Consider the following 22,548-nt stretch of genomic DNA (forward strand, 5'->3'; position numbering starts at 1 on the left):
TACCCCCCTAAAATCATGTGATTTAATGTTTAAACACTCCTAGGCTAATACCTTAATTTATTTCCAAGCCTTTAGGGACATTTTGGGGTCATTTTGGCCTCATTTAGGGTGTTTACGGCCTAAGGAGGAGCTTAGGCCGTAAACTCCTTTTCAACAGCTTCTAAGTCTGATTTTTGGGCTATAAACACGAATCATAATGTTTAGAATAAGCTAGGGTAAGCGGACTTACAATTTGGAAGCGTTTGGTTGCGGATTCGGGGCGAAAACGAGTCTAGAGAGAGAGAGTATAGAGAGAGAGGGTGGAAAAGCTCCAAATGGAGTTTACTCCCCTATATATATGGATGGGAGTTGGAGCTTAGTGAAATTCTACCCAATACTGTCGTTATACGGGGCTTTTGGTCGCACCCGATTTAGTGGTCGTAGTAATAAAAACTAACATTTTCCAAATAAATGGAAATGTGTGTTATGTGTTTTTTATTTCCTTTTATCACGACTTAACGGCATATTAAACATAAACAACTGAAATGTTTATTTAATTGACGACCTCTAATTAACGGAACTTTTATAAACTGAAATATTCCGTTAACGGTAACGGGGAAATGTAACGGAACAACTTGGGTTGTCACATGTGTGTTATACATTCCAAGATTCAAGGATGGTTTATACCAGGTTGAGCCGGTCTGAAATGTGGTTTGGTTGCAACGCCAGTGGGTGGTAGATCGAACCATAAGTAAGGGAGAACTAGGTATTCTGCTTGGAGGATCATCGATCTTATCGAGTTTGTGGTGCCGGGAGAATGGTTCATAGGGATTTGCGGTGCGTGACTTCGATTCAATATTTGGTCAAGTCAGGGGTGTAGATAAAGTGACTATCAGATGTATGTGTTCCGGAAATACACGAGTTTCTCGTAGCAGGGAGTTGGTTTCTTGAGAAACCAGGTGGAACAGGTTTGATAGAACCGATAAAAAATCATTTAAATCGGTTTATTGGACTTGAATAACTTGATCTTACATAGCTCGTTAAAAACCAATCAATTTCCAAAGAAAACTAAAGAGCTTAATCAGGTTAAACTCGAAGACCGAGACACATCACTACTAGATGTAGACCAAAGGTTGAACCAATGGTCGAATTTAGAACTCGTTATAAGATCGAAAGCAATGATCTGTAATGCCTAGCTTTCAGATACGTCAATCCATCTGAGGACACGTTTTGCTTTCTTCTGGATGGAAGGAATGGTGTCGATTACGCCGTTGAGCCACCACACTCGTCGAACGTGCAATTGTCGGACCACCGTTGCAGATAAGGTGAAACGAGATATAATAGTTGTTGCAATGAAATTCGATGGCCAGATAAAGTACACCGAAAAGCTTGTAATGCCACGATGGCGGTCTCCAGTGAAACAAGATTGAGAACCATGTTGAGAGTTAAGGTTGGCGTCGATAGTATCTTTCTCGTAAGTAGTTGTCGGACATGGTAGTAGTGACAGTCGATGAAGCGAGAACTGGTAGCATATGGAGGCCGGTGAAACGAGATCAAAAACCATATCAGAAATCGACGAGATAATTTCTCTTCGACGATGATAAGAGATGTAGGACATGGTTTCTGACATCGTTCCGGTGATTCCAACGTTGTTCAAGTGACTCCAGCGGTGGTCCAACTTCAATTGCGATCGAGAGAAAGGAGAAAGAGAGTCTAATTTGATATTGGTAGAATATATATATATATATATATATATATATATATATATATATATATATATATATATATATATATATATAAATCAATTATTTTTATGATTAAAGTTATATATTTTTTTCAATTTACAATCCACCTAAATTTTCATATCATTTTGCATACTGAAAAATAGTCCGCTTAAGTTTCATGAAATTTATTGAAAAATAGCACCATTTCCATACCGCCATTTTGCACCTTATAATTTCTCTCCCACGAGACCAAACACGACGAGAAAGCCCTAATCTCCATCTCCTCTCCTCCTGAAGATGACGACACACAACAATAGCAAAATTAACGCCGCCGGTTTTCTCACCCCTAATGCACTCTATCAGTAGTCGTCTATCCGGCGTAAGTTTGTCCATTTAATTTTAAATTTGCAATTCTCTTTAGACCTTAATCTTTATCGATACAACTCATAGTCTCGAAGATTTTACTTTAGGGTTCCTTCACTAATCAATTTCACGCTGAAGACTTAGCATGTTTAATATGGCTATCGAAGCCAATCAGGCAATCAATCACACTTCTTCATTTAATCAAATGCGATTTCAATTTTTCAAACTCACAAAACCCATTTCAATATGATTTGAACTCATAGAAACAGAGAATTGAAGAGTCACACTCATACATAAGAGTTACTTTTAAATATATGGACGTTGTTGCAGTTTCTATTTCTTGTACACCAAAACCATGAAAAGTGTTCTATGTGAGTGATCAGGTGTTACTTTTTGTGGTAGGAACGAATTGTAAATCTCAACAACAGGAAGGTATATGGAAAATCCGTCTGACCTCATTAATTTTTTGTTTTTCACAATTTTTCTTTTGTTTTTTACAATGCATAGGACTACAGGAGTCCCAAGTCTTATGGAAACATGGTTGCGAAATACTTAATTTATGGTCCTTGAGGAAAGAAGTATAGGTATTGTAAGGTGATTGGTTAATTGCTTTGTTTTAGACATGATTGGATATTTGTTTATGATTTCATGCTTGTAATTTCCATCTTAACAAATGCATGCCATTAAATGTTTGCAGCATATGGTAAAAGAGGTCGACTAGTGTAGCAATATCCCACACCATTTTTTGGTATGCTTTTTTAATAAGCTTTACAATTTTCAGTTGTTGATGTTATACATTATACTTAATAAAGAGGTTTTATCTGTTTTTGTTACTAACAATCCTTTGACAAGGTTGCCCCCTCATTCTTCAAGAAAAGAATCCAATTGGTATATTGAATCTAATAAAGACTTAGGGAGTAAAGTATCTGCGACTCAAGATGACCATGTTTGAAGACTAAGGGTTGCAATGTATGTATTTTTGTTTATGTTTTAAAGCCTTTTTTGCATTTGCGGTTTCCTTAAATATGCTTTGATTTCTCATGTAGGTGTTGATAATCTTATGTACATTCTTCAACAAGAAGCAGATGCGGTTTTGTATGCACATCAAGTTTGATTAGGTTGTATATACCGGGGTTTTTAAGTGAGCAATGTCAACATATTGATCCTTGTGGGAAGTGGGGCGTGGCAAAGAAGTTGGACTCCAAATCCTATGTTAATGTCTTGTTAAATGTTGGATACTAGAGATTTTAGACTTAAATATGTAGAAATGCATTGAAAATCAATAAAAGGAATTCTTTATTTGGGTGTATGAAACGCAAATATAGAAATGTGAAAACTATAACCATAAGCATGTTGGTAAGGAGGCTATCATTTTGTAAACACATAGTAAAAAAAATTAACGCTTCAGGTTTGTAAAAAATATTAAAATGAAATAACAAGACCCGGTTGGATAGCTAAAGCTGGTTCATATGATCAAACAAAATTAAAATCTAACCTGCATAATAAAACCCGGTTCTATGCATGATAACTGGGGTATATATTGGTAAAAAAGTGATACTCAAATGTATGGAAAAAACTGGTTTTGTTCTTGGAAACCGGGTTGTATTACTCAAATATGACCCGGTTGTAAAACCGCGTCCTATTATGTTTTCCACATAAGGCTTGCTGCCCTTAAGACCCGGTTGAAAACCGGGTCTTTTAACTCATATAACCGGGTCATTTAAGCATTTTTGTAGTAGTTACTAATTTAATTTTCTTTAATAATTACATTTGGTATAACTTGATATAGTTCTATAGTCTAAATATAACTTTGCTTCAATTTATATATATTACTAGGCGTAACCTCGTGCGTTGCGCAAGAATACATTTAAGTGGTTAAAATAATTATGGGAAAAAATAGAAATATGTTGAAATTTACGTTTTTAGTCATGTTTTAGGTATTAACCGATTTATCAAATAACATAAAAATCCATCAACTTATATTTTGATACTATTTAATGTAGTCCATACATTCTAAACTTTACTTTTACTTTTATAATATCCAATATATATTATAAGTTTTTGTATAACATTAATATAATCTACTTTTCTTATGTCTGATAATATTTTTTTGATAAAATTAGAAATAAGTTGTTTTGAATGAGCTATTAATAAATAATATGTACCTAATAAACTGTGTATTACATTATTTGTATTACACCCAAACATCTAAGGTTTCATATACGAACTTTCAAATATTAAATATTGAAATTAAGAATGAAATCATACAAAATATATCATTTTATATAAATATCATCAAGAATTTTAAAATAAATCGATTAGTAAATATGATATTTAATTTTAATTACATATTTTGCAAGGCGTACGTTTGAGTTTATGTTGGTGCGCCGAGAATCCTCATCCTTAATTTGTACCTAAAAAATTAAGATGAATAGCAATATAAAACAGATATTACTAAACATTAATATAAATAATTAAAAAGGGTATGTGGATCTCCTACCACCGGTTAAGGACAACATACCTCTCTAGTGGTATTGATTCCTATGTGAAATTGAAGTAGTCATTCTATGTACACCTAATTTTCTAATTACATAAACAAACAACACAAAAACCTTTAAGTTTGTTTTCTTTCTGAAATTTCTATATGATTTGTATGCATGTGTTCCCAAAAGATTGGTTTTTTTATAGTAAACTTTTCACTAAATGCTAATTAAACATAATATAAGTTAGAAAAATTTTGAGTGTTAAATCTTAATTAAGAAAACTTTTGAGTTGCATTAGTTAAAAATAAGGGTTTCAAATGAATGTGGTTTGAGAAAGTTAAAAAAAAGGGTTTTAAATAAATGAGATTTAAAAAAAAAATACTAGTGGCATAAGTATGAATGATACCAACAAAAATAATTATTAATTCCCTCCACTTATTCGTTTCTTGAATATATTTTACCCATGCACATCAAAAATGCAAACCGACTTTATGCTTGCTTTTAGAAGTTTAACGGTTTATTGGATTTGGATTATTATTTGTCAATAAATAAAAATCATTGTAAAAAAATGTTATTGTATTTTGACGAAGTGTTAGTTAATTTAATTTAATTAAAAGATATACATATCAATAACAAGATGTATGTTAAATCATTAAATTTTAACATCTATGGTAATATAAATGTAAATTTGTGCTTCCAATTTTTTTACAAAACTGTTTAGAATAGAAAAATAATAATTTTTGTTATTTTGAAAAGTATAATTTTTTACATCACAACCAAATTGAAATAATTATAACCATATTTGAAAATTTTTACCATATCCAACTTAAAAATCTTCAAATTTGATTACATATCTATAACAAATCAATGATCTGCAACAAACGAAACAAAAATCAATCTAAAACTACACCCACAGATATTGAATAGATCAGAAACAAATGAAAATGGCACTTTTGCAACAAACAACCACATTCAAAATATATACAACAAAAGCTTTAACCACATCAAACATATATATAATCAATGCATAAATAGATAAAACAAATTGCAAAATTATATAGATTTCACCAACAAATTTGGAACAACTCGTAGATTTGCAAAAAAATTAAAAAGAAAAAGCACAGCATGCAGCCAAAATGTCAAATATAGAATAGATATGGTACAGATCTTAAACCAATGAAAAACATGACATAATTTCAGCACTAACGTAACTTAGTTAATAAAAAAAATATGAGGACGGACAAACTTTTAATTATAAAAAGAGTAAATTACAGAAATGGTACCTATAATTTCAGAAACAACCTTTGAAAATATTATAGGTTGGATCCCTATGGTTAGCAAAAATTACACCATTGGTCCCTCTTAGCTGACGCAGTTAAGAATCGGTCGTTAAGTTTGAGTAAAAGACCAACATACCCCTATTGTTTATTTATATTTTTATATTTTTTTATTTTACAAAGTATAGGGACCATTTATGTAATAAACAATTAAAAGAATAAAAGTCTTAAATTTTATGCCATCGTCCCATCGTCTGACTCCAGTCTCCACATTCAAGTCCGACGAACCTCTTTACCACCCATCATCAAACCACTGCAGACGCAGTCCAAAAATCAACTTCAAAATTGAAAGGAAATCACATCATCGTTTGATCCCCTCACTCATCTCTCTTTTCTCCTCTTTCTTTACACCACAATACAACCACAATCTATTGTCATCACATGGTGTATCACAGTGTTGCCACCACTTGTAATCATATGTGCGCATTGTCGCACTTTTTTGTCACCGCAACCATGGATGTAGGCAATTTTTGTGGTGCATTGGTGATTCCTTGCATTTGAGAGACCCCAATTAGAGGTATTTTGATTGAATTAATTTAGGGATGACTTGTTTAGTATGAATATGGATCATAATAATATCTCCTTATGGGTTAGTAGCTTTATTTTCCTTTTAATTTTCGCTTTGTGTTTGGCTTCAACTTTTATCTTCGATTTCTTCACAACTTGAAGATGAACATATGAATTTCTACATGAATGACTTTATCTTGAACAGTTGGACTTCCTTCAAAGATTTTACTTTGAACGCACATTGGGTGTAGAGGCTTCTTGTAAAGATTCTTGAAAATCAACATTTGCAGCTTTGAAATACTTCAGAGAAAATAACAAAGAGACCAATTCTTCTGGATCACTTCAGCAAGTTCATAGATAACATCAAATTGATTGAGGAGACTTCAATGCAATCTGTCACATAACTTCAAAAGCAGCTTCACTTTGCTTCTGAGGTTGAAATATTGAATGTTGAAAGATAATCAAATAATCTTCACTTCCAGTTCCTTCGAATGAATGTTCTTCAACGATCACCGTTGCGCCTTGAAAAGTAATCATGACGAAAAAGTCCATGTGGATCACATAATCATAAACACCCTTCTCACTACAGTTGTTCAAGGACCCAACCTTGGCTCAGATGGAGACTACTCACAGTATTTGTGTGAACATGGAGGAACGCACTGCAATTTGTTGAGTAGCGGAGAACTACTCATGGTCATTTTGATATTAGCCCCTGCATATCCTAGTTCATAGACCTTAATGCAGTTTTTCAAGTTAAACAAGTTAACTTGGCCCTTGGCGAAACGTTCAGCGATAATCGTGCCTTGCGAGGTGCATCGCCTTTGTGCCATGACATCTGCACAACTTCATACTTTTAATTCGTTAAATACGACAGTTCTTAGAAAGATACTGCCAACTGACAATTTGTATAGTTTCAATTCTTCAAATCCTTGTCAAACTAGAGTGAAGTGTAATAATCATCAACTCATTTCCAAGTTTCTTCTCCCAACTTAGAAAATTCTGATACATGAGTCTCTTCTTCTTTTTGAATTCGTTTTTTAAGACAAACGAAACTTTGAGATAAAAAATAAAAGTAAAAATAAAGTTAGCACACAATAGAAATAACTAACAAATAAAAATAAAATTAAAAATACACTCAAAAGTAATATATATATATATATATATATATATATATGTATATATATATATATATATATATATATATATATATATATATATATATATTTGGATTTTTGATTTTTCTGACAAAGAAATAAAAACAGAAATAAACATATTTTTGGATTTTTAAATTTATGATTTTATTTTGATTTTTTTAATTCTCCCCCTAAATTTGTATATAGAGGAAAAATATGAACAAATTTAACAAAAACAAAAATAATAACTAAATCTAAAACTTTTTGGATCAAAGTTGTAAAGCAATTCAATATCGTTTATCAGCACACACCTGCATGTTTAGCTCTGGTCAATCACCAAAATTATGGTCCACTTAAACACAAATGATAGTGACAAGTTGGATAGATTATAAATGACAAGACATTGTGATTATATTCCTGAATAATATTCCTAAATAGACCATTTTGCTGACGAGGACCAAAGATATTGTTTTCCACTTAAATTCAGCAACGAGATCTACATACAACCTTTAGTTAATTCAATTTTAAGTGCACTAGAACGTGTTCCCCAGTTCACGACATACCCTAGAAATCAAGAAATTCCAAAGAGCTCTTTACTTTAGTTGAGTGTTCAATTATATGAGAAAGAAGACGGATATAGAGATGCATATGTTGTATCCCATGTCGGATGTCTTCCAATCACGCAGAGGGAACAACATATGACTAACGTAGATAGAGGGATAGAGAGATAGAAAGTTGCATATGTTGTGTCCCAGGTCGGATCTTCCGATCACGTAGAGAGGACAACATATGACTAACATAGATAGATGGAGAGAAGCATACATAGAAATGCATAAAAATAAGAGTGCATATGTTGCGTCCCAGGTCGGATCTTTAGATCACGCAAAGGAGGGCAACATATGACTGACAAAGAGGATAAGAAAGAAAAACAATTTCAAACCGACATACTTTATCAGAACCCCTAATCACCCTATCAACACCAGAATTAATGACATAAGTTCGTACATCGAAGAAATGTTGAGCCACATTTCTAGATGATAAGCAACTTAAATGTATCTTGTAGGCTCCCTTGTTTATCTCACTGCTCAATCTATCCAAGCTTCGTATGAGCAGTCCAAATGTAAGTATCTAAGTCCAGATGAGTTAACACAGTTAAGTCCTTTCATTGTCAGCTATGTCTAGTCCTTTTGAATCCTTCGTGCCTACCAACACATTGAAAATAGAGTCTAAACAATTCAGCTTCAGTGCATTACATGCCTCTCATGTTGCCCTTTAACACTAGACTTCCTATCACTTCCCAAAAAAACTTACAAAAGAAGACATGTTTTTGTATTTTTGATTTTTTTAATTTTTTTTGTATTTTTTATTTCTCCCCCTTGATTTGTGCATGGGGAAGAAAATAAATAAAATAAAATACACAAATTTAAACAAATGATATAAGTTCGTACATCAAAGAAATGTTGAGCCACATTTCTAGATGATAAGCAACTTAAATGTATCTTGTATGCTCCCTTGTTTATCTAACTGCTCAATCTATCCAAGCGTCGTATGAGCAGTCCAAATGTAACTATCTAAGTCCAGATGAGTTAACACAGTTAAGTCCTTTCATTGTCAGCTATGTCTAGTCCTTTTGAATCCTTCGTGCCTACCAACACATTGAAAACAGAGTCTAAACAATTCAGTTTCAGTGCATTACATGCCTCTCATGTTGCCCTTTAACACTAGACTTCCTATCACTTCCCAAAAATACTTACAAAAGAAGACATATTTTTGTATTTTTGATTTTTTTATTTTTTTTGTATTTTTTATTTCTCCCCCTTGATTTGTTCATGGGGAAGAAAATAAATAAAATAAATACACAAATTTAAACAAAATTTGTCTTCAAAACGAATCATTTTAAGAAAAATCAGAAGTAGCGAGAAGAAAACTCAAACCGTAATTCAGCAATTTAAGTTGCATCCAGATGATCTGAGAACAACACGCATATGCAGCATCATGTTCAGCCTTAGCTGAGTTTCAATTCCGGAACAGATTAAAAAATTCTTCACATCGTTAAGTACAATCCCCATTTGTTATCATCTTCTTTCTTCCTTTCCCGCAAAGGACACATACTCTCAATTAAGATTCTGAATGTCGTACAAATGAGAGATGTTTCCTATCATGTGCCTGGAACAACCACTATCAACAAACAGAAGTGTGATGATATTCCACCATTGCTGCTCCAACACAGAGTGCAGAATTAGTTGGCTTTTGGAACCCAATCCATTTTGAATCAGGGCTGACAATTATCATCTACACATGGTACTCTCTCCCATTAGATATCCTATTTATCAGACACAGAAGATGAAGAAATGTTAGAATCATTAGATGATTTGGGAGTGTGAACCTTTGGTACCCATCTGTTGTTGGGTTTAATCCATTTCTTGTTTGATCGGATGGATGCCTCAGCACTCGTTTTAGAACTTGAAACCGAACTCTGAGATGACTTCGACCTAACTGATCTTTGTCTAACATAATCATCTCTTGAATTTGACTTCTTGTCAGACATTCCTTATTGTCCTTAGGATTTTGATTCTTCCCCTTCTTAGCATTCCAGTCACTACTGTTTGAACGTGACGTCGAAGGTTTTTTTTGTAAGATCTCCCTCTTGGCATGTTCTGCCAACCTTGTTTGTAGTAAGGAACATATAAACGATGTGGGCAATTTCTGGAAATGTGACCGGGTGTCCCACAGTTAAAGCAAGTCTGTCTTTTCATATAAATCAGATTGTGACTTGGTCCTTGTCCAACATAATTTTGTTTCGAAGAACTTCCACAATCACAAACACAAGAACATTTGTTAGACTACTTGATAGATTTTTGTGGCTGGGATTTTTCAATAGTGGGAGTATCAACATCACAAAATTTTTAATCATTATCAACAGAACTAGAATCATTTGTGTTCTACTCATGCCCATCATGCACTGTGACCTACTTTGCAGTTGAGGTAGAAGTATCAGAATCGTTCACCTCAAAACTTCTAGTGGGGCCAAATTGTTCGGTCTTAACTGAATTTGTTACCAGGGGCTGGCCATATCGTGTAGGTGTCTCTATCTCATTGGTTTCAAGGGGCGGGGTATAGTTATTATTGAAGGGAGGTAGAACACTGTGATACCCTTGACCCTTATTCTGATTATCTTTAAATTTTATCTGTTTTTCTATCATGGACACAACTACCTCACTTGACACATCAAATTTGTTAAGGTTAAATTCAGCATCTTTATATGTAGCTTTTAATGCATCAAGTTCGGTAGTTAATTTGGCAATTTCCTTTTTAGCATAATCGTAGCGATCACATTTATTGTTATATTCTTCTTGAAGTTTTCAAAAGTACTTGGTTTTGGCCTCTAATTCTTCTTTATGGGTTTGGGGCCTTCCTAAGAGTATATCCTTGATATTTAAGGTCCTCAATTTCCCTAATTAATAATTCATGTTGATCACGATAAATTTTAATTTTAGCTTCACAAGACTGAGAGCATGAAACTTCATTAACCTTGGTGATTGAAGAACTCATTATTCAATTTTTTTTATCAAAAATAGAAGTGATTGTGAAACCAAAAAAATGCGCTTTGACTTGAAACCTCGAAAGTCAAACTTGTAAGTCAAAAGTCAAAAATCAAACCTTTTTTCTAAAAAAAAAATATAATGTTGATCGAAAACAAAAGTTTCTAAACCAAAAACGAAATTTCAAGACCAAAAAACAAGAGTATTTGTCCAAAAACGAGAATCTTTGACCACATACGTGCCTTTTTGACCAAACACAAAGCTTTAGGACCGAAAACGAGGTTATTAGATCGAAAATGTGGCTTTTGGGTTGAAAAAAAAGCCAAAATCTTGAAAATCCAAAATTTCAACCGAAATTGCGAGGTCGAAATCTCAAACCGATTACTATTGGCCGAAATTGCAACATTAAGATGTCTGACCGAGAACCTGTGAAGCCAAAAATGTGCGAACCGAGAAGTCAGACCGAAAACGTGCGAACTGAGAACTTCCGAAGCGGAGAACCTTTGCACCGAAAACCCTCGCACCGAGAACCCTCGCTGCCGCCGAAAACTGCTGCTGACCTAATCCGAGAGTGAAGTCTCCGCCGAGATTTCCGAGGGTATGACCAAATACGAGGCTGGCTTCCGAGATTTCACAGATTTTGACCAAAAATCACTCAAAACTTGCCAAAAACACAAAATTTTCTAATTTTAAGACAAAATTCGATCAAAAATCCAAAAATATGAAGAACATGAAGAACAAAAAGCCAAAAATTCATCAAAAACAATTCAAAAACACCTGAAAATCCAATAAACTCCAAGAAACTCTTAAAATCTTGCAAATTCGATTAATACCGATCCAAGCTCTGATACCAATCGTAAAACCCAAAAATGCTACGATGTATCAATCGCATTCACTTGATGGTGTGGAATCCCAATTAATTGAATTAGACAAGACGAAATATAGAATAAGAACAAAACGATTAATCTTCAATGCATATTATTATTGAATAGTCTGGTACATAAGATTCCTGATTACACTTGGTTCTCTCTTCTTTCTCTTTAAATCATGTTATAAGCTTATGACAGCCTCCAAAAATGTCCTACTCTCATTACAAGGCCTAAATAACACTATTTATCCCTAGAACTAATAACAAAGCCCAAGCTCGAAACCCAAACAAAACAATATTAAGCTTAACCAAAATCACATGTGATTTTGGTCCAAACAACACCAAAACATGGTGTTTTCGGTCCTAGACCGAGAACTCTAATATCTTCTGAAAAGCAAACTATAAAACACAATTTATGACCTAATACACCCCCTTGGTTTATAGCTTTCTTTTCTTATGTCCTAACAATTTCCTTCTGCCAGTAGTCCGATGACATTGTCGATCGGATGATCACGTTGAATTCTGGTGGGGATTTCATGGCTGATGTCATGAATTGAGACTGGATGGTTGGTGATGTTGATGAATCTGTTTTCTGCCGAATCACTCGCCTCAGTCGATCTAGGACTGTGAGAGGTACTTAATACATATGCATTTGAGATTGGTTCAGGAAAGAGAAGCTTGTGTGTAAATAATTTTGCTTGAAATGAATGTTACCAGTAAGATCCTTTTCATGGAAATTTATACCAGTTTTGACAAAAGGAAAGAAAATATTTTTTCTTAAAGAACTTATTGAAGACTATTGTTTTGAATAAGGTAAATTTATGATAATGCCTTGTCATATTTCTTCATGATTTTGGCATTCTAGTCAGCCTATCATTTACTTCCAAAATCATATAGTGCATTGCTATTATCATATTTATTTTTACATAAATAAAACCTAGTATCACAATTTAGCAATGAATATCATACTTCATTGAAAATATATGATAAATGAATTATAAAAAATATAGGTTTAAGAGGTAAATTGATTTAGAGTTTTACACATTTAAAGGGAAATCTATTTTGGACCTTAAAATGGTTTAGGGAAAAATGAATTTGGGCATATGAAGAGAGAAATTAATTAAGATAACCTTTATTGGTTAAAGAATAAAATTGATTTAGGTATAGTAGGTTTAAGAAAAACTCGATCTCATACCACTTATTATAAATAGGATGATCAATACAAGCAACTAGAATAAGAAAAACACAAAATAAAAAGGATGGAAACCCATATGGAAAAAAAAGAAATTCAAATAGTACTAATAATATTTATAAATCTTATAAAAGAGGTTATCAAAGTGAACATGCTTTAAGATATGTCAAATACATACATCATATTCATTCGAATCATCTGCAACCTTTCAAATTTCAACCAACTAATAAGAACCACTTAAGACTTTTTAATTTATATTTAATAATCATTATCCTTTATTAATAACTTTATGTTTTCCCCTTATTTATACATTTATAGCTATATTAGTAGTATATAAATAAGATTCTCCAAAAAAAATATTCATACTTTTAAAGTGGTTCTAAATGGTTAGTAATCCAGATATAAAAAGTTCAAGAAATATGAATAGTTGTAGAAATATGTTTTATTGCAGAAAAATGAGAATTTTAATATTTTTCTCAATGTACCAAATAGGTGTTTAGCTTATTTTGATTTATATGTATTATTTTTTTTTTTGTGATTTAATGAATGTTTGATATGTTTCTTATATGTAAATTTTATAATATATGCTTTAGTGTTTTTATGTTAGTAAAACTTATAGTACATTCATATTGTTTGTTATATGTTATATATAAAATTCAAGAACTATATATATATATATATATATATATATATATATATATATATATATATGTGTGTGTGTGTGTGTGTGTGTGTGTGTGTGTGTTTAGCTTATTTTGATTTATATGTATTATTTTTTTTTTGTGATTTAATGAATGTTTGATATGTTTCTTATATGTAAATTTTATAATATATGCTTTAGTGTTTTTATGTTAGTAAAACTTATAGTACATTCATATTGTTTGTTATATGTTATATATAAAATTCAAGAACTATATATATATATATATATATATATATATATATATATATATATATATATATATACACATACATACATAGATAAGAGGCATTTTTACTTACGCCACATACATTTGAAACCTCTATGACTTCTCAATTTCTTTTTAATAACCATTATAAATTGGTTAATAATGTTATATTAATTCAGAAACTAAATTTTAATCATAAATTAACTAAACTACAATATTAAAATATCATATTGTACTTCTCTTTATAATATCATCGATTTGATTTTTTAACATATTATAGTTAACTTATTAATTTAAATATGTTGTCCTATATGAGCACTTATTATTTTATAGTCACAAGTTTTGTATAATTTCTGCTTTTATGCAAAATAGTTAAATTACTAATTTCAATATAAAGTTAAATGGTTAATTTAAATCAAAATTTTAGTTAAACTTGAAAACAAATCGAGAGACTATAAAGACACTAACAATATTCATCAAATACATTTTTAAAAAATTTAAATTTTTAAAACCAAATTAAAATAATTTAGAGTTTCCAAATATATATATATATATATATATATATATATATATATATTTAAATAATTTACGACAACAATAGTAAAAACAGAAACACTATATACAAAAATCATATTGTTACCTTTAAAAACAAAAACAAGTGTTGATGTTGAAAATAATTAGAATGATAGAAATTAAAATCATAAGTAAATAAACTTTTTAAATTTAATTAATCATAACAATAATTATAAATATCATTAAACATTATATTCTATTTAATTATATTCCTGTGTAACCCGCACTTAGAGGCCATTGAAACAATTGGGATTACGAAATTTCAAAATATGTCTACATTATCATCTAACTCAAAACAAAAAAATATTTATACCAATTTATTATAAGATTTATTATATAATAGCTAACAACAACGTCGTTGATATATTTTAAAAGAACATATATTTGTAAAGATTTCAAATAAATTATTGTATTTTGCGCAACGCACAAACATTTGTCTAGTCTATATCTATCATCATACATACTTATAAAGCTAGCATTTTTTCTTGAATCTCATGCATTTGAAACCCTCATAAAAATTTGCCAACACCTCATGCATTTGAAATCCCCACACCCTTTCACCTTCAAAGTAATTAATCACACATAATCTCATTCCAAGAAAATCACACACTCTATAAGTTCAACACCTCATCATATTATATCATATCGTATCATACTATATTATAAAGGAAACATTTTTCATTTCACCACATTCATTTGAAACTTCTATGTATTTTTCCTTTTACCACATTAATTTGAAACTCCCTTGACTTTTCAATTGCTTTCTAATAATAATTATAAGTTTGTTAATAAGGTTAAATAAATATCAAACTTAAAGTGTAATCACATATAAACTAAATTCCAATATTACAATAATATATTTACTTCTACTTATTAAATGATTTTTTTTAACTTTTAACATATTATACTTAATTTTTTAGTTTTAAAATATTGTTGGATGTAAACCATTATCATTTTAAAGATAAAATTTTGGAACAATTTGTATAAAATACATAAATTATTAATTTGAATATAATATTACAGGGAGAACTTAAATATAAATTTTAGTTTAACTTAAGCAATCCAAACAATATTTGTAAATAGTTAAAAGCGATTAATTGTAGTGTTTTTCAAAAAATGATTATAAGCTGGTGAATAAGGTTAAATAAATATCAAACATAAAGTGTAATCATATATATATATATATATATATATATATATATATATATATATATATATATTAAATTTTAATTTTAAAATAATATCTTTACTTCTACTTATAAATATATTTTTTCTTTAACTTTTAACATATTATACTTAATTTATTAGATTTAATATATTGTTTTATGTGAACCATTACCAGTTTAAAGCTACAAATTTTGAGCAGTTTGGACAAAATACTTAAATTGTTATTTTAAATATAACATTAGAATGTCAACTTAAATATAAATTTCAGTTCTACTTAGAAAACTATAGAATATTTTGTAAATGGTTAAAAGTGATAAATTTTAGTGATAAATGCAAAAACTAAATTGTAATATCAATTTAACTAAAATATTTCCTAAAGATATTTTTATAATCGTGAAACGTTTTTAAATAAGTAGCTTAAAATAACATGTAATTACAATTGTTAAAAATAACTCTACATAAATGATTATATTGTTACCTTTAAAATCAAAAAACAATGTTTAATGTTTTAAATAATTATAATGATACACATTAAAACATTAAGCAAATAAATTTTAAAAAATTAATTAACAATAACAACAACTATAAATAAAATTAAACCATATATTATATTTAATTTTATTCATGTATAACTCACGGGTAGAAGTCATTCAAACGATTGACATTATTCAGTTGTAATAGATGTATATATTATCATATAATTCAAAATTAATCATTACATTATATCAATTTAGTATATGAATTATTATATCAAATTTAACAACATCATTATTGTTATATTAAAAAAAAACATATATTTGTAAAGACTTCAACTATAAAGGTGTTTCTGCACAACGTGCGAGCACTCGCCTAGTATATCTGTTAGATGTCATTTTATGCATATTTTAGGGTAGTTTTCATTATTATTTAGTATCATATTTTGTACATTTGCATTTCATTTATTTAAGTAATATTCAGCTCATGTAATTCGTAAGAATTCCCGTACTGCTCATGTTTTTATGTCAATTTCAGATAGTTTGAGTGGAACAGTGCTTTAGGAGCAGTTGGATGCGCGTTTGGAGCTTAAAATGAAGCTTGGAAGTTATGGAGTATGTTTTGGAATGATTGGAAGATGCTTTCGATAAGAAACATTCAATCGAATTGATCACACGAAGATAGAATTTGCAATCTAAAGTTAAAGGATGTTGCTGGCAGCTTTGACCCCCTGTCAGTGTTTTGACCATATCTCGTGAACCGTAACTCCGTTTGACGCAATTCAAAATGATCTGAAAAATAGACGAAATTCCAGATGTCTTAGGCACAACATGCGATCGCAAGTTGCCTTTATGTGATCGCATGGGGCCTTTATGCGATCGTAGGTTAGGTCGCAGCTTGGATTCGAGGTTTTTTAGTGCCAAAAATTCATCCGGAAGCAAAAAATGAAAACCTGCGATCGCAGGTTGTGTACATGCGATTGTAGGTTGGCCAAAAAGTGCCAAAATGGTATTCTACTTCATTAAAAAGGCATGAGACACGTTTTCTTCAAAACCTGCGATCGCAGCTTTGATACATGCGATCGTATGCACATCATTTTTGCTCTTGGACGTATAAATAGACCCTAATAACCTTCCAGTAACCTAAGTTGGCGATTCCAGAGGTACCCGATGACGAAAATACGATTTTGGAGGCATTTATGCTCCGATTTCAATGATTTTTGAAGATCTAAAGACTGTGGATCATCTCCTTCAAGTAGATTAGTAAGATTAGGTGTTTGATGTCTCTTTTCATTTGTTTTTATCAAATTTTAGCCATGTCTGGATAAAACCTTAGTTTTGAGTTCTGCAAAGATGAGTACTTTTCATGTGATTAATCATTAGATCAAGCTTTTTATTTGTGTTTCTATCTAGATTCTTCAGTTTTGTTCTTAATGAATGCTTGATTTTGATTCTTGTTAGTCTGATCACCTAGCTAGAGTTTTATCATTCAAGTTAATTAGTTATAGAATACGTAATTGTTCTTGTCAACTGATAACAAGTAATAAGTAATAAATCAGTTCCGTTTTTGGGATTTGAATTTATTATAAATTGTAAAAATCATATCTTTACGCTTCCGAGCCTGTGAGATTTATTGGGTATTGCTGGGAGTTTTACATAGATTATAATGCTACTTTTTCTAATCTTAATTAAGAGCTTATTTGATTAGGCAGTAAAAATTTGGGGTTAATTGAAGAGCTTGTTTTAGTTAAATAAATACGGTAAAAGAGAAATTACTTGAGCTTGTTAGTTTTTCTCAGTACCAGCTTAGATAGAACACATCTCAAATAACCGGATCTGGGTTGATTGCATGATTCGGAAAGTCGCAGCAAAACTGAAACCGTTTTTATTATTGATTTTCATTAAATTTTAATATCACTGCATTTTTAGTTTTTTTGTTTAATTCAAAATCCCCCTTTTATATTCTGTTTCTTGACTAGATGTGTCTGATGCAAAAATGCATTGACTTTTAGGCTGTGTCCCTGATGATTCAACCCTGCTTCCTTGTGCTATCTTTTTAGTGCATTCCAAGCAGTGATAAATCTATTTGTTTAATACGTGCACGACAACGTGTTAACAATATCTTATAAAGCAAACATTTTCTCTTGAACCTCATTCATTTGAAACTCCCAAGACTATTCAACTTATACAAATTAATTTATGATTAATTGAAATAGTATGATTTGTAACTCCCAAAACTCTTCAAATCATGCTATTTAATTGATGAATTAAATGAAATATTTAGCCTACATAAGAAATTTGTAGATTACATATTTCATGTATGTTAACACAAAATGTTAGATTATGTTTGTAGGGTTTGAAAGCAATTGCAACTTTTCCAAATATAAATTCATATAAACTCAAATTGGGTGCATGTAAAGTTTTAGATATTAACCAAGGTTCAAATTTAGGTATGTTTGTAAAGGTATATTTGAGATCAGTTTTTTAAGTTTATGTGTTATGCATCTTTCTATGTGGGACTGATAATTAATTCTCATGAACTTTTGGGAAATCAACCTTCAAACTATTTTCCAGTTAGAACAATTAACTTTGTTAACATGTATGTATATTTATGTTGTCTCTCTTTTTATGTTAAGAAAATATATTTTATATCCAAAAGAACATTATTCAACATGTATTTTATTCTATTATAAGTTATATACTATGTTAGTTTCTATCGCTTATTTTGTTGTAAATTACATCGATGTAGTTTTTTAAAATTGATTTTGATGAAAGGAGTTTACAATTATTATTCAAAATTGTTGGTGATAATGACGAATTAGAACGAATGATTTTTAATATGATTTGACTTTATTATTGCAAACCAATAATTATGTGTGTTATAAAAATGAATTATTTATATTCTACCAAAATTTATATGGATCTACCAATTTTTAAATGCTTTTATAGTAATAAAAAAAATATTATCTTATTACATTTGTCAAATTTCTTTTTCCGTATTCTTTTTTTATCTGAAAGGAAAAGTAAAATAAATAAAATATTAATATTTTCATTAGAAAATATAAGTGATAAAAATATACCTCAAGTGTAACATTCCTCCTCCTAACCCACTCTTAACATATTTTTTAAGATTGATCGCTATTCATAACAATTACTATAGTTTTGAAATTCAAATCACCATTTCGTTTTGACCACTAATTATTTTCCAATATTTCATACTTTTAAGGACACAAATAAAAGTATAATACAATAGTACGATAGTTTTTTTTTTTCTAAAATATAACAATGAAATTTTTTTCAAATACGCAGTTTTTAATTAAGTAAATAATAAACGTAAAACTAAAGAATAGATTATATTATATTAAAAATTATTATTATTTGACATAAAATAATAACAATACTAATAATAATAACAATAATGATAATAATAAAAATAATAATAATATAGAAAATAAAAAATGCTCAAATAAATTATTTATAAATTAGTTAAAAAAACATATAGTTTAAAATAATTTTAAATCAAAACTTAATCCAATTTGATTCAAACACAACTTTTTATATCTTTATTATCGTATACTTAAAATTATTATAGTATTAGTTACAACTTAGTAGAAAAAATATTATTTCAATGATAAAATGCTTATAATATTGTATTTATAACTTATAATTGTTAATATTTATATTACATTATTGGTCACAACTCAAGAGTTTAAAATTATCACTACAACTCAATAGTTTTTTAATTTAGATGTAATCATGATTTCAAATTTAATATAATTAGCCATACCTTTATGTTTTCCACTACATTCAAAAGTTTTTTAAACTTATGGTTATTAATGTGCAATGTCTTTTTATTTTTTCCTTATTTACTATACATATACGACATATATAATTAACACTGAAAAGACAGTCGAATAAATGATTCTACCTTAAGCCCACAACCAAACAGGGAACAAGAGTTAAGGCGAAATCATCAATTCTAAGCCTGTATTTATATATATATATATATATATATATATATATATATATATATATATATATATATATATATATATATTGGTAAAAACGACAATTGAAATAATTTAAAATAATTTAGATATTAAAACAGGATTTCTCGTATTTAACTTGTATTACCCCCTAAAACAATGAAAAATCGTAAAAACGTAGGGGTAGGAACTCACCTAGGGTGTGTTCTTGGCTAGATAGCGGTGTTAGTGGCGATGTGGTAGTGATGTTCTTCGTGTTAGAACACGCGAAATGTCCGAAATCCTAATAGTATTTAATACATAATAATGTGTGTAAAATTAGTCGAAAAAATAGTAAATATGTTATAGAATATTAGATTATGTAAGAGTTACTTACAATGGTTCCTATGAATTAATCTTGAATATATTTGGTTTCTTGGGAAATGGTTGAACATGTTCTTGGTGAATATGAATATTTGAAGATACTGGATGGAGATTTGAAAATTTGTTTATGAGTTTTGAGAGGATTTGGGTGAGTTTGGGATGTGAATGAAAGGGAAAATACGGATGATATCGGTTATATATATATATATATATATATATATATATATATATATATATATATATATATATATATATATATATATATATATATGGGATAAGAATTGATTTGACATTTGCATTGGGAGGTGTACTTTATCACATAGGTAGGTGTGCCACCGCTTAAAATTTTTTGTTTTCGGCCTAATGTGTTCTCAGATCAAGGGTTCTTGGTAGATGGGTTTTTGATTCCACAAACCGAAAACATAAAAGTGGGGTGTAATTCATTATTTATTGAATTTAAATCTTTATCTATTAAATTATTAGACTAATAATTTTGACGCGTTTGACTTTTATTTACTTGCTTTGACTTTTGTTGACTTTCTTTGATGTTTATTGACCCGAAATAACCGATTGTTACACATCATGGATCATAGTAATAAACATACATTGAACATACAACAATACAGTAATAGAAGAGATAATTTTATTCATTGAAAGTGTAGATTATAATATCCCCTAGTCTAGCGTATAGGAAATCAAAAGGTACAAAACGAACCTTAATAGATAGGCAAAAAAGGGAATCCTGAAATATAAAAGAAGCATGTGATTCGATCATCCTTCTTGAGACTTATTTTCGAATAACTTAACCTCTTGAGAGTACATGCGTTTTGAAAGAGTGTCATCTATTAAGTTGGTGAGGGCACATATTTGTAATAACGGAATCAATATATACTTTCTCCGTAAAGTATAGCTATATTAGAGTTGGTTTTCGAGATTCAAAAGCCTTATTTGGATATATAGATAGTTTACTATGATATATATATATATATATATATATATATATATATATATATATATATATTCTAAGTTTCCAATACATACTTTCTCCAAGTTTCCTATATTGTTTTATATGTTATAGGTATTTCAACTTTCCAATGCATTTTCCATTCACTGTGAGTGCCATAACCGAGCTATTTCAGATTCATATGCCCCTCTCGACGCTTCATCAGGGCGTCAAATAATAAAAATATAATTATCAACCAGTATGACTCGACTGTCAAGTTTGTAGTTAGCAACCGTAAGTGGGAGTGTCAACCTGTATAGATCTTTACGTAATTCTCCCACTCTTACATTTAAGGGTTATAAGCCAGAGGTCTTTCTATGTATGGTGATACTTAGGTTGATGAATAGAAGGCTCACATGAATTTATACTAATAAACCTAACTTTAATATCATGTTTTTGGTTATTATTCCCATAGCAATGCACAATACTACAAATATTCCTTAATTTAAGGTTCTAGAGTAAGACTACTACATCAGATATGGAAATAGATTTGTTATAATACATTCCTACTATAGCATATGTCTAATAGGATTCCCTATATAGATTTAATAGAAGTTTTATAATCCTAATAGAATTAAATAATTATTGCATGTATTCTCCCCGAAAAGGAGATAAGACTTTAAATGGGGTTGTGCCACTCACTTGGTTGAAGCGTATGCAACCAAACGAAGTGAGTACGTTTTTACGAAAATTAGCAGGTTGACACTCCATTGAATAATAATGTTGCTCGATGAATAGTAACTATTACCAATGAATAGTTCCAGGATCGTTGATGAATACTAACTAATCGAAGCTTGAACGGAAACTTCTCGAAAAACTGACCAGAAAAGAGTTTCCGCGATGGCCGACAGTGCAAGCGCACGACGGCAGCCGACGACAGTTGTCGGCGTTCTTTTGATCAATGGAAGGGACTGGTCGGTAGCAGGTGGTCGGAGGGAGACTCTTCG

General features: G+C 30.2%; 2 long non-coding RNA genes across 7 annotated transcripts; one reads left to right on the plus strand and one right to left on the minus strand.

Annotated features, from left to right (window-relative positions):
• Positions 1 to 1,908: 1,908 nt before the first annotated feature.
• Positions 1,909 to 3,365, plus strand: LOC145096933 (uncharacterized). 6 transcript variants are annotated; one of them, XR_013704168.1, is made up of 4 exons: positions 1,909 to 2,660; positions 2,764 to 2,814; positions 2,919 to 3,035; positions 3,113 to 3,365. It is a non-coding gene; the product is annotated as an uncharacterized LOC145096933 (long non-coding RNA). The 6 variants fall into 6 exon arrangements; XR_013704167.1 differs by having other exon boundaries at positions 1,909 to 2,082; positions 2,174 to 2,660; positions 2,764 to 3,035; XR_013704170.1 differs by having other exon boundaries at positions 1,909 to 2,082; positions 2,450 to 2,660; positions 2,764 to 3,035.
• Positions 3,366 to 12,082: 8,717 nt separating this feature from the next.
• LOC145100588 (uncharacterized) lies at positions 12,083 to 20,746 on the minus strand. Its single transcript, XR_013705147.1, has 3 exons — positions 20,612 to 20,746; positions 20,431 to 20,518; positions 12,083 to 12,572 (listed from the first exon to the last, which is right to left on the minus strand). It is a non-coding gene; the product is annotated as an uncharacterized LOC145100588 (long non-coding RNA).
• Between the last annotated feature and the right edge of the window lie 1,802 nt (positions 20,747 to 22,548).

The sequence above is a fragment of the Lactuca serriola genome, chromosome 4 (assembly GCF_051521515.1).
Source record: "Lactuca serriola cultivar US96UC23 chromosome 4, Lser_US96UC23_V15, whole genome shotgun sequence".
In the NCBI taxonomy this organism is placed as follows: Eukaryota; Viridiplantae; Streptophyta; class Magnoliopsida; order Asterales; family Asteraceae; genus Lactuca; species Lactuca serriola.